The sequence below is a fragment of the Carassius gibelio genome, chromosome B23 (genome assembly GCF_023724105.1).
Source record: "Carassius gibelio isolate Cgi1373 ecotype wild population from Czech Republic chromosome B23, carGib1.2-hapl.c, whole genome shotgun sequence".
Taxonomy (NCBI): domain Eukaryota; kingdom Metazoa; phylum Chordata; class Actinopteri; order Cypriniformes; family Cyprinidae; genus Carassius; species Carassius gibelio.
The window spans coordinates 24,745,257-24,756,892 of record NC_068418.1 but is presented as its reverse complement, the minus strand read 5'-3'; the positions used below and the strand labels follow the sequence as shown (position 1 = coordinate 24,756,892).

Here is an 11,636-nt window from a genome sequence, read left to right as displayed (position 1 = left end):
TTGCTATTTTGTTCTCTCCTCTGGGATGTCCAGTCATCGCTACACCCCCGTGTTTACCGTGTGCTGTAGACTGAGACCCCACTCAAGCCTTCTCTCTCGCATTCATCCAGTGGTTGGTGTGGGATCCGCTCGCAGCATCCTCCTCCTCCTCCTCCTCCTCCTCCTCATCACCAGCGCTCGTCATGGAAACCCGTCTTCCTCCTTCAGTGATGTGATGCGCGCTCGCCGTTTGTCATCCTCAGTGTCGGCGGTGGCGGTGGAGGACAGACAGCAGCGGATTCTTCTCTAGAGGATGTACCGTGTTACCGGAGGGAAACGGCGGAGAGTCTTTCCGGGGGCCCTTCCGTGAGAAACGAACGAGGACGGAGCGAACAGACGCGGATTTTGGACTCGATCTCTGCGGTGAGTGAGCCTGATACTAACGCTGAGATGCTAAACATGCGCCAAAATGAATGACACACGCATGTTTGCGCGGGAGAGCGCTTCACGCGTCTGTCAAACATGCATGTAAATTTCTGCTGCATCGGGTCTGACGCATTTTGCAGTTGTCTGTGAGCCAGGGGCCAAAGCTGGAGCTCCAATCAGTCTCGGTGCTCAAGTTAGTCATTTAGTATGCGTTTATTTCATTTTTAACATTGGCATCCATGCAATGATTTGCTTGGGCATCAATAACATTTTTTTTTTTTACAAGGCTGGTGTTCAAGTTGTTTTATTCCATGCATGACAATTGCCACACATCTCAGATATTAATGCACCATATATATTTTTGTAAATATGTAAACTTAGCGTCTTTTTGTCTGTAGTTTGTCTGAAATGCATCACGGTTAACTCTTTAATGCCTGTGTAGTTACTGTAAGAGATGCTGAGATGTTTGTTAACATGGTTTTAAGGTAAACTGTCAGTTTACGTGGAGACATTTATGATATATAAATATAACACACAATTGCTTGGGCTTTCTTTGCTTTTCTTGTATTTTTACAAAGTAAGTGCCATTTAATTAAACCTATTTGTATCTCGTTTAGTGCATATTCAAGAATCAAGATATAGATGTGTATGAATATGAAATGACCCTTAAAATGGCTTGGCTTATGTTTCCAGGTTCTTTCAGACATTAATGTTTTACTTGAATGAAAATGGGCTATTTTGCATATGTTTCTGTAGAATGTCTGGCTGTAGGTGTTTAGTATTTGTCTGCAGTGTCTGAAACGCATCATTAACACTTTAAGTTAATTGTCTAAGGAGCTACTGTAAGAGAGACTGCTGTCATTATATCACAGTCAACAGACAGTTCCTTTCATAAGATGTTAATTCACTTATTTTGTTGATACTGTAACTGTTAGAGATACTGGTATTTGGTTTTCAGGGTTTCAAACTAACACGTCCTTTGAGAAAGCAGAGATTTAGTGCATGGCAAGATATTGTCTATCAAGGTACTTAAAGGGGTAGCTCACCCAAAAATTGAAAATACTCTCATCACTTACAGTACCCGCACTCAGCCTTTTTTCTGTGGACAACAAAAGATTTTTAAGCCACAATGCCCATCCATAGTGATAACGTCTGTTCAGCTTCAAGTGTATACAAGTTTTAAAAACACAAAAAATACTGTGGTCTAAATCTAAGATTATGGATTTGAATTGCATAAAATTTTAATTTTGCAGTTTTATCATAAAAAAACAATATTATGTGATGCATATTTGTCAGTCATACTTTCTAATGAACTGAATGCATTTTATAAATACAACAAAGTTTATATTATTTTAATATAGCCTACTGTAAATCCAATCTCCAATCCAGTTTATCCGTAGTATAGACCTCCAATGCCAGAGAAGCAAGTGTGCAGCCATCTTTAAAAGTGTATTTTTGAACTGCCATTTTTCTCATAGGACTGGAAAGATTTTTAAAACGAGTGGTTCATTCATAAATTCTTACAACCTTGCCTTAGCTGTGGACATACACAGGGTAGACTAGATAATAGACAATGAGTGGCTTCGCTGAAAGGAGCCGTCTTACAAATATGCTAATTAGACCCCGCCCCCCCCTGATTCTGCACATAATTTGTTTTTGTTTTATTAAGCATGTTGCAGCATATTAAACAGCATTTAAAACTTGATCTTTACCACAATGGGTCCAAAATAGCGCACCTGAATGGTGATTTCCACTGAAGAACTGTTTAAATTTATGTCATAGGTCTATTATGTTGTAAAAATCTGTTTAAGGATTCTTAAACAATTCTCCTTTTGATTTTCCACAGGAAAAACAATGACATACGGGTATGTAATGACATTAGGGTGAGTAAATAATGACAAAAAATACATTTTTGTATGAACTATCCCTTTAAGCCACCGTTATATATTCTCTAATTCTCACAGACAAACAAGAAATTGTTAAAACAGAATCCACGACCTGTGTTTTAGTTTGCCTTCAGGGTGTCTTTCACTGCTGGTTTAAGCTCGAGAGACTCAAACCGCTGATAGATTCTCTTTCTGTCGCTAAACTGTAAGCAAAAAGCAGTCAGCGATTGATCCAGGCGTCCCACAGCTGCCTGATTTAACACATATTTAGGGCTTTTCTCCCCCAAGATGTTCCTTCCCGCGCTGGCGGGGCTCCAGCTGGCTGTGATTGGTTCTCCCCGCAGGTTTCTGACGGGGTGAGCGGCCACGGTTGGACAGGACCTGTTGTATCGGTGGGGGGTTTGATTGATTGCGCTTTTGGATGGTGAGGCAAATCTAAAGGGTGTCGCTCAGCTCTGTGAAGGGCTTGAGAGAATAAATCAGTATTTATGCCGTTCGTCTCAATTAGCGGAAGCGCGGTGGGTCATCGGCACTGTTTAGATGAAGATGGCCTCGGATCTCGGATCCACACAACCATTAGACGACAGGCGCTTTTAATGAAACACTTTTGATATGTGTGATGTCAACAGGGATGTATCCTTGGGCTGCAATGCAGGATATGCCTCAAACAGTGCGACCAGCATCCAAAATTAGCCTTGTACACACGTGCCAATGGCATGTGGATGGAGAAATTTACTAACCAAGCATGCAAGCATGACATTATTGTGCATTAATTCATATAAAAAAAATAAGTTTTGTGCAATTAACAATGGAGTTACTTGTGAATGCTAGTTATTCACTCACCAATACTGCATGTTTGAAAAAATAATAAAGTGAAAACAGTATTAATGTGAAATATTATTTATAATTTTCGTCCTTATTAGCCTACAGTCTTCAGTGTCACATGATCTTCCGAAATCATTCTAAGATGCTGATTTGCTGCTCAAGAAACATTAAAACAGTAAAACATTTTTTTCAGGCTTCTTTTTATGAATGAAAGGTCAGAAGATCAGCATTTGCATGAAATCTTTTGTAACATTATAAATTAATTTACTGTCACGCTTGATGCATCTTTGCTGAATAAAATGATACATTTCTTTCAAAAACTACCGTTTACTGCCTCCAAACTTTTAGATAAACCTTTGATGATAAACTATCCACTTTGGTTAGAATATGTGCGGGTTGCATCAGTCGCTGATGTTTTCTTCAGTAGATGGATTGCATTTCTAGTGTTTGAATCAGTGAAGGTCAGACTATCATCTTACAGTTCAATTTATGCCATATACGATGTTGCCAAATGGCCAGTAGCTGTTTAATGTATTTGCCAAGGCCAGTTTTTACTCATATTTTTCACTTGGCAAGTGTTCATTTGGACTTTGTGTTCAATGCTTTGAAATGAACAGCACACCAGTGTTAAAATATTTTTTTAAAGATGGCATTGCTGTCAGTATTGCGTTGTTTGAAAATTGCACCTGCATTACTGGGCCATAAAAAAAAAAAAAAAAAAAACCTGGTTCATGGTTGCCTATAGAAAATCCTAATGGTGACTGTTGTCTAAAATATTTTTCCAACCCAAGAAAAATTTTCTAGAATATTACCAGCTGCAACAATGATTGAAAAAAAAATTATTTCAAAATGTAAATAGTTTTTGCTGTGTGTTTAAAGGAATAGTTCACATTAAAAAAAAGAAAACTTGCAAAGACTTTACTTGCCCTCGGGCCATTCAAGATGTAGATGAGTTTGTTTCTTTACAGATTTGGAGAAATGTAGCATTTTATCACTTGCTCAGCAATTGATCCTCTGTAGTGAATGGGTGCCGTCAGAATGAGAGTTCAAACAGCTGATAAAAGAGTGGTGTGGATTACTTGTGGGTTATTGTGATGTTTTCATCAGCTGTTTGGACTCTCATTCTGACGGCACCCATTCAATGTACAGGGCACCAAGGATGCACTTTATACTTGAATTGCACCTGTGAGTTGCTTGCTGGTGTTTCAAATCCTGATGTGTAAAATCAAACTTGCATTGCTGGAAGTGTCAGCGTTCACTATTTTCAGGCCTTATTGTCATTCTGATTATATAAAGAAAAGCAGAAAATGGGCTTTGAATTTGAGGCAAGAGGGAGAAAAAAATCAATGCAAGCATATAAAGCAGTTTGAAGCTCTGAGTGTGTGTGAACTGGATGCATAACATCATCTGTTTCTCTGGAGGTGAGGATGTTTTGACACATGCAAGACAACCGAGATACACTGAAAGTCTGTCTTGTGCACATCATACAACAGTGCAGAGAACTGAAGCAGTAAGCCTCAGTGTTATTAGCTTTCTGTCTTTAATAAAGCATTTACATAAGGTGATGTGTTTTTAATGAAGCTTTATTGTTGTCATTTAGATGCAAATATAACATCCAGAAAAGCTCTTTTGCTCTCACAGTAACAGCTCTGTTGACATGCACCTTGCATTGAGGAAAGAAGCATCGATCTGCTGTCCAATCAGACAGACCCAGCATTATGACATCATAAGCTGCCTCATATCGAATAGTTTATTATCGTGACAATAGGCACATGTGACACTTGCTCTTTGTTTACTGCTCTCAGAGGACCTGCGAGGAACACAGCTGTAAATGGGCTCCGCTGAGGATGTTGTAGACGGTAGCTACCTGCTGTGATGATCAGGCGAAATAAATGACCCCATAAGTGTCAGGAGTAGTGATTGATTATTTATATCAGAGAAATGGAGCGTGAAATGGTGGAGTTACACAGTCGCAAGCTCCAATCTGAAACAAAGAATGGCTTTCTGTGTGATATTTGTGGGCAGCTGTTGGCCTTTGCTGATGGTCCAGCGTCAGGTTATGCTAGACTAGATGTAGTTTGATAAACATGCTCCATTTATACAGTTAGTCTATTTGGAGCGTCATCTCAATACTCAAAGTGACATCATGCCAAGACCAGGAAGTGATGCGGCTAATTGGAAGATTTACCAAAGGTGGCAAGATGTCTGTTTGTGACCTTTGTAGAGACACAAATAAAAACTATTAGAAGTGAAAATGGTAAAATAACCATTGGCATAGTAGTACATTAATAACCGAGGAGCCTTGGAGCGGTTACTTTCACATTCATGCTTGTTTTAAAACATTTCTCCACAGGCTATTCACACTTAACTCAATACATGCAAAGTTATTTTAATAATAACAGAAACCTTTGGGTGCTGCTAAGCACGCTACTTTATTAAAGACTGAATATTTTATCTACAATAGCTAAATTATATATTTGACTTGATATATCCACATTTGTGTAAGTTCATGTCTTTATTTAGTGCACAAATATAATTTCACCCAGATTGTTGAGAACAAAAGAGTTGAGTGCAAAAATTATGCAGATTATTTATTATTATTATTTTTGAACAGCCGACACATGGCTATTTCTGAATCTTGAGCCCATAAAAAGCACATAAAGGTGACTGAAAGCACCCTTTTGCCTCCGTAATGTGTATTTGTTGCCCTTGAATGTACATGTATTTTTAGAGAGACCACTTTTACACCAGGGGGCTTTTGTAGAGAAAATGAGTTATATTTCCCATCTAACAAACACTTTTACAGTGAAGCGGTTCAGAATGAAGAGAAATAAGATCTAAAAGGAGGAGCCAGGTCTTTGTAGAGTCGTGCATGAATGTTTATTTACAGATTGGTTCTCTAGAAATACTGCATTCTGATTGGTTCGTTGCAGATATTATATTCCAGAATATAAGCAACTTGTAGAGAGAGTTCTGTAGGGATGAGGTACTTTTAATAGTCCAAAACCCAGAAACGAGTGAGTGTTTTTTAGCACTCCGAGATTCATCATACTGAAGTCAGTAGGCTCTGGTTAGGCTATATGCTTTACACAAGTCGGTTGCTTTCACAGCCTCATTGTGTTCGTAATCACAAAGTACTGTAGTAAACATTTAAAGAGAATCAAAATCTTTCATCAAAGTTGTCCTTAAGCCTAAAACTGAAATGCATTCTTGTCTAAGGAAGATCTTGAAGAACTTTATTGATCCACTTCAAACATTGACCAATATATTATAAACTTTCAGGGGAAATGTTTTTAAATGAAGACTGAATCTGAGTGAAAGTGGAGTTACAGTCATGTGACTGTGCTGTAGTTCATTTATAGTCTGTGTTTAGTGTTTTACTTCTACCAATTGTATTTAGACTACAAAGTTGTGTTTATTTTTGAAGATAATCATGAACAAAGTGTCAAAGAATCGTAACTTAAAGCATGTTTTCTGCAATAATCCCAAAGCCATTGGAAAATCTTATTGGGTTCTTGTCAAAGGAACCAGGGTGATGCTAATTTCTGGTCTGGCCTACAAAAATACGTCATCACTGCAGCGCAATATAAGTAGACCCTGATTAGGCCATGGCAGATATTGTTGTATACCGTATTTCCAGAATATAAGTCAAGCTTTTTATCATTTAAATGTGTAAATAGAATAAGGCAATTACCTTCAAAACACATTTGGATCCATGCCTAGAGCCCAAGTTTAGACCGAGTGTTTATATTAAATGTTGTTAATAATGAATGCCGTGTGTTATTAATGTTTCTGAATACCATTACATTTACATGATTTGTTGCGGAGTGAGGGGAATTATAATAGGCCTACATGTTTATAATGTTATGTTTGTAAACATTTTACACTATTGTTTTGCTATTTTATGCAATTTCTCAATGCACTAATGATAAAAAGCTACTCCGATGTGACATCTTTTTCTCCATGATGCATTTTTAATCTCAGATTCGACTTGTTTTCTGGAAAAATTGGGGAAATGTGATGGCATATTTCACATCGCATACTTCAGGAGGATCATGCGGCAGCAGATTCATTGAAATGAATGGAAATGCTAACGTTTAGCTTTCTCCAGGTATTGTAGACCCCCACGGCTTTGAGCTGAGGTCAGTTCACTCAAGTTCTCATCATATTCCTGGACTATTTGTCTCCCTGACCACTGCCCTTTGTAAAGCTCTCGTGCTTTAGGACATTTTCTGTCAGCTCGGATCTCTCACATTGGTTCTCTTAAGCCTGAACTGTTCTCTTCTAAAATAAGCCTTCACTTTCGTAGCTCGTCAGGTAATAAGAGCGTTTGGTGCAGCACAAGCGTTTTAATAACCATCGGACAGACACGGCACTTAATTCACTATCATTTTCACGTGACAATTCACCTGATGTTCTTCTCGGAGCAGCTTGTGTTAAAGCTGGTGGAGATTAGCCAGCGTTTCCATTCATGGAGCCGCGGTCCCACATCACCGATCCCGTTCTGATTCAACTTCCACATTATTTTAGTGTCTCGCAGCAGAATGAAAAAGAGCGACAGAGAGGGAGATAAGGAGAGAGCATGAGGAGAGACAAATGGAGAGCAGATTGTTGAAGTTTAATTGAATCCATCAGAGAAATGAAAGGAGCCGGTGGCGCATTTACAATTTGAGATTTGCATTTCTCCCGTGTTTGTCATGTTTGACAGCGTTTGCGTCCCTGTGTTTGTTTCCAGACAGAAGGACCGTGCGATAGCTTCCTGTAAGTGACCTGCGCCTGTGAACTTGTCCATTCAGGCGGCTGTGAAGCACATTCACTGACGCATTTGCATATAAAAAAAAGACGCACCCACCTCAGGGGACGTTTAGTCCCCCCACAGCTACTAATGACTCCGATCCCTGGGTAATTAATTAGTTTTGCGAGCAGAAGCGATGCGGAGTGTGGTAATACCAGATGTTTGTTCTATTTACTACTGCAGAGCTGAAAACGGCAGCAGTCTGTTGGGGTCTTCCTAATTGTGTAATTGCGCCTTCAGTGATAAAGATGACGAATGCTTCTTTGAATGTCGGCCCCCTGGAAGGGCCCTTATCGCATTATGAAGGCGAGCAAACCAGCAGGGCTAAAGTTAAAGCTCATTTGTTTGGCCCTGCTGCATTAGCTGCACTAAAACATGCACATTTTTAGAAAATACTGAAATACTATCTTACTTATTAAAACTTTGGACTATAGAGAGTTCTGCAGGGATGACAAGTTCAAGTTTTGAAATGTGCTTGAAATAGGGTCTGTGCTGAACACAAGCTCAAGATATTTTATTCAGTGACATAAAATAAATCAGTAACAGTCCCTTATGATTTTTTTTTCAAAGCTTTTATTTGACTTGAAAATTTGGTGGCTAAGAAGAGCCTAAATGGGACTATACAGAGGTCAGGCGTTAAACGTCATCATTATTCATTTTATAGACTGAAGGTGAAGTTTGTTCATAGCCTATATTTAGCTAATTACTTCAGGAAACTGTATTTAGTATTTTATTCTTCAGTTGCATTCAGTTTTGAATATTATTAATTAACAAAATGTGTAAGAATCATTCACTTTTGTTGGTCACAGAACTTATTTTCTGCAGTAATCCAAAAGCCTATTGGTTTTTTGTCAAATAAGAGAAAGTTTTCATATTCATCCACTCTGAGACCCGGCTCCCAAAACACCGGATCCATCTGAACGAAACACCAATACGATACAAAATATTTACAGCTACACAGGTCGTAGTGTGTATGGTCTGTTAGTTGCCTACTAAATTTTGGCATGAAGAAACATATTCATTTATTCTGTTAAAAGTCTTATAGAAATTACACCATTTTTGGATGAAAAGCATCTTTCTCCAAGTAGTTGTGTATTAAATATATATCTTTACAAGCGACTTGTTATTGCAAATATTTAATCATATTATGTTTTGGATTTTTGAAGGACTCCTAAAAATGTTGGATGCACTTTTATTTTCCAAATTTTCTTATTTAATTGAACATTTACAGCTCAGAAAAGATGCCAGTTTGCAGCAAGCTAACATGGAACATTTTCAGAACATTTTGGCATGGCTCACTCAAAGTTATGAACAAATGTTCTTCCAGTAACCTTAATAAGATGGTTGTTTCAGGTTACCTGGTCTTGAATAATGTTTTTACAATTTAAGCACAAAAACATTATTTATACATTGTTCACGGCACCTGTTTCTGAAGAGTTGTAGTTGGATTTTTGTCAAAAATGTTTTTAGAGAACATTCGAAAGTAAATTTCCAAAAATTTCTGCAAAATTCCAAAATGGAATGTTCCCTTAACATCTGCATAACCAAGAAGGCACGTTTCATGTTTTCAAGAAGGCATGTTTAGCGGAAAATGTTTAGAGTACATTTAAAAATAAAGCTTTCAGAACATAATTAGAACGTTAGCAAAACATTCTTAGAGCATTTGTACTTCATTGTGTACTTCAGAAGAACGCATTTGCAGTAACTGGGAATACAAATGGATGGCTCTATTCTGATGTTATAGACCTCATTGGTCTGTTCGCATTCACATAATGAGTCAAAAAGAGACTGAGGCTGAAATTACTTCCAGTTCATTAGTCACAACTGAAATTGAAGGTGAAGTTGAGACCATTTCACTATATAGCCATTCTATGCATACAGAAATTCTGCATACATAGTGCAGACAAGGCTCCCTGTCCAATTGGTGTTGAATATAGAGGTGCTATATTGTGCTACATTTGTTAATTGGAAAATTTCTGCTTCCTAGAAAGACAAGCTCTGAAAAGCAGAGCATGGAGCAGACAGAACAGCAGCTGGGCCTTTGGTTTGCTTGAACAGCCGTGTTCCAGTACAGACGAAACGTCGCCAGCACTGCTCAGATGAAAGTCAAACACTTAAATCCCTCTGCGAAGAGCATCTTCTTTCCCTAATATTTACATTTAAATGCATTCGTTCGTCAGATAGCAGCTCACTGCTGGTGCATACAGTCAGAATGTGCCGTGGATGAAGTTTAACATGAGTAAATTCATGCCTGGCAGTGCCAAAATTCGAAACGTTTGGGAGAATCCAACAGACTACGCTATAAAAAGGCAATCTGGGATTAAACTGCATTCTTTGTGTCTCATTGTCCTGGAAGGAACAGTGCCGGGAGATAAAGAGCACAATGAAGGATCCTGCTAGGTTAGAAGAATGCTAGTCAGTAGCACAATGTAAAGGCTATATTAATGTGGGAGGAATTGTCATGTGATACTATTCAGAAGAAATTCATACAGGATCATGGAGAAGAAATAATTAGTGGGTCTTGTACGTTTGTGTAAATTAACGTGTTGGCTGTAGACTTCATTCTGTTTGCACACACTGAAGAGATTTGAACAGATCTGGGTGTTGTGTATGTACAGTATAAATAAAAAAGTATCCTTTATATCCGGGGGTGGGGGGGGTGGCATTATATGTGTTTAGAAATAAGTTTGACAGACTAAAACCTGGTGCACACTGTATGATTTTGTCTTGTGCGTTTTCATTATTGAGTGACCGGATTGTACATTATGACCCCACTTAACAGTCATGATGTAATGCTGCATTAATAAATAACATGAATGTAAAAACACAGCAGCTTTTCCCGGTGACAAAACATTGCTTTTTTTTCTGTCATTTGCACTTTTCTAAAAAAAAATATTCTCTCATACAAAGAAATGAATTTATTTTAATGAATCAGTTAATTCAGATGACTCAACCAGTTAAAAACAGCTAAAATATTTATTTGAACCTCTGCACAGATCCTAGCAAGACATTTTGAATGTGAATTTTTTAGTTTATATATATAGTTTCAATATAAAAAAATGTCCAGTTTCCCTTCTTCCTTTCATTGCAAAAGCCTCAACCACCTTGACAGCAACCAATCTGGCTTCAGAAGTGTACATTATCCGAGACTGCCTTGCTCTCAGTTGTTGAAGCTCTAAGACTGGCAAGAGCGGAATCCAAATCTTCAGTACTTATACTGCTTGATCTGTCCGCTGCTTTTGACACGGTTAATCACCAGATCCTCCTATCAACCCTACTGGCAAATGGCATCTCAGGAACCACACATCAATGGTTTGAGTCTTACCTATCAGATAGGTCCTTCAAAGTATCTTGGAGAGGTGAGGTGTCCAAGTCTCAACATCTAACTACTGGGGTGCCTCAGGGCTCAGTTCTTGGACCACTTCTCTTCTCTGTCTACATGGCTTCATTAGGTTCTGTCATTCAGAAACATGGCTTTTCATACCACTGCTATGCTGATGACACTCAACTCTACCTCTCATTCCATCCTGATGATCCGACAGTAGCTATTCGCATCTCAGCTGTGTAAGAGACATTTCTTGCTAGATGATGGACCATCACCTTCAACTCAACCTTGCCAAGACAGAACTGCTTGTGGTTCCAGCAAACCCATCGTTTCATCACAATTTCACCATCAAGTTAGGCACATCAACCATAACTCCTTCAAAAACAGCTAGAAGCCTTGG

General features: G+C 38.5%; 1 protein-coding gene across 1 annotated transcript in view; it reads left to right on the top strand.

The window, feature by feature from the left end:
• Positions 1-249: 249 nt before the first annotated feature.
• dlgap4a (discs, large (Drosophila) homolog-associated protein 4a) overlaps positions 250-11,636 on the top strand; it is a 114,569-nt gene continuing 103,182 nt past the window's right edge. The window contains exon 1 of the mRNA XM_052594723.1: positions 250-402. The gene's annotated coding sequence lies outside the window, so the exon portion shown is untranslated. The remainder of the gene's footprint in view (positions 403-11,636) is intronic.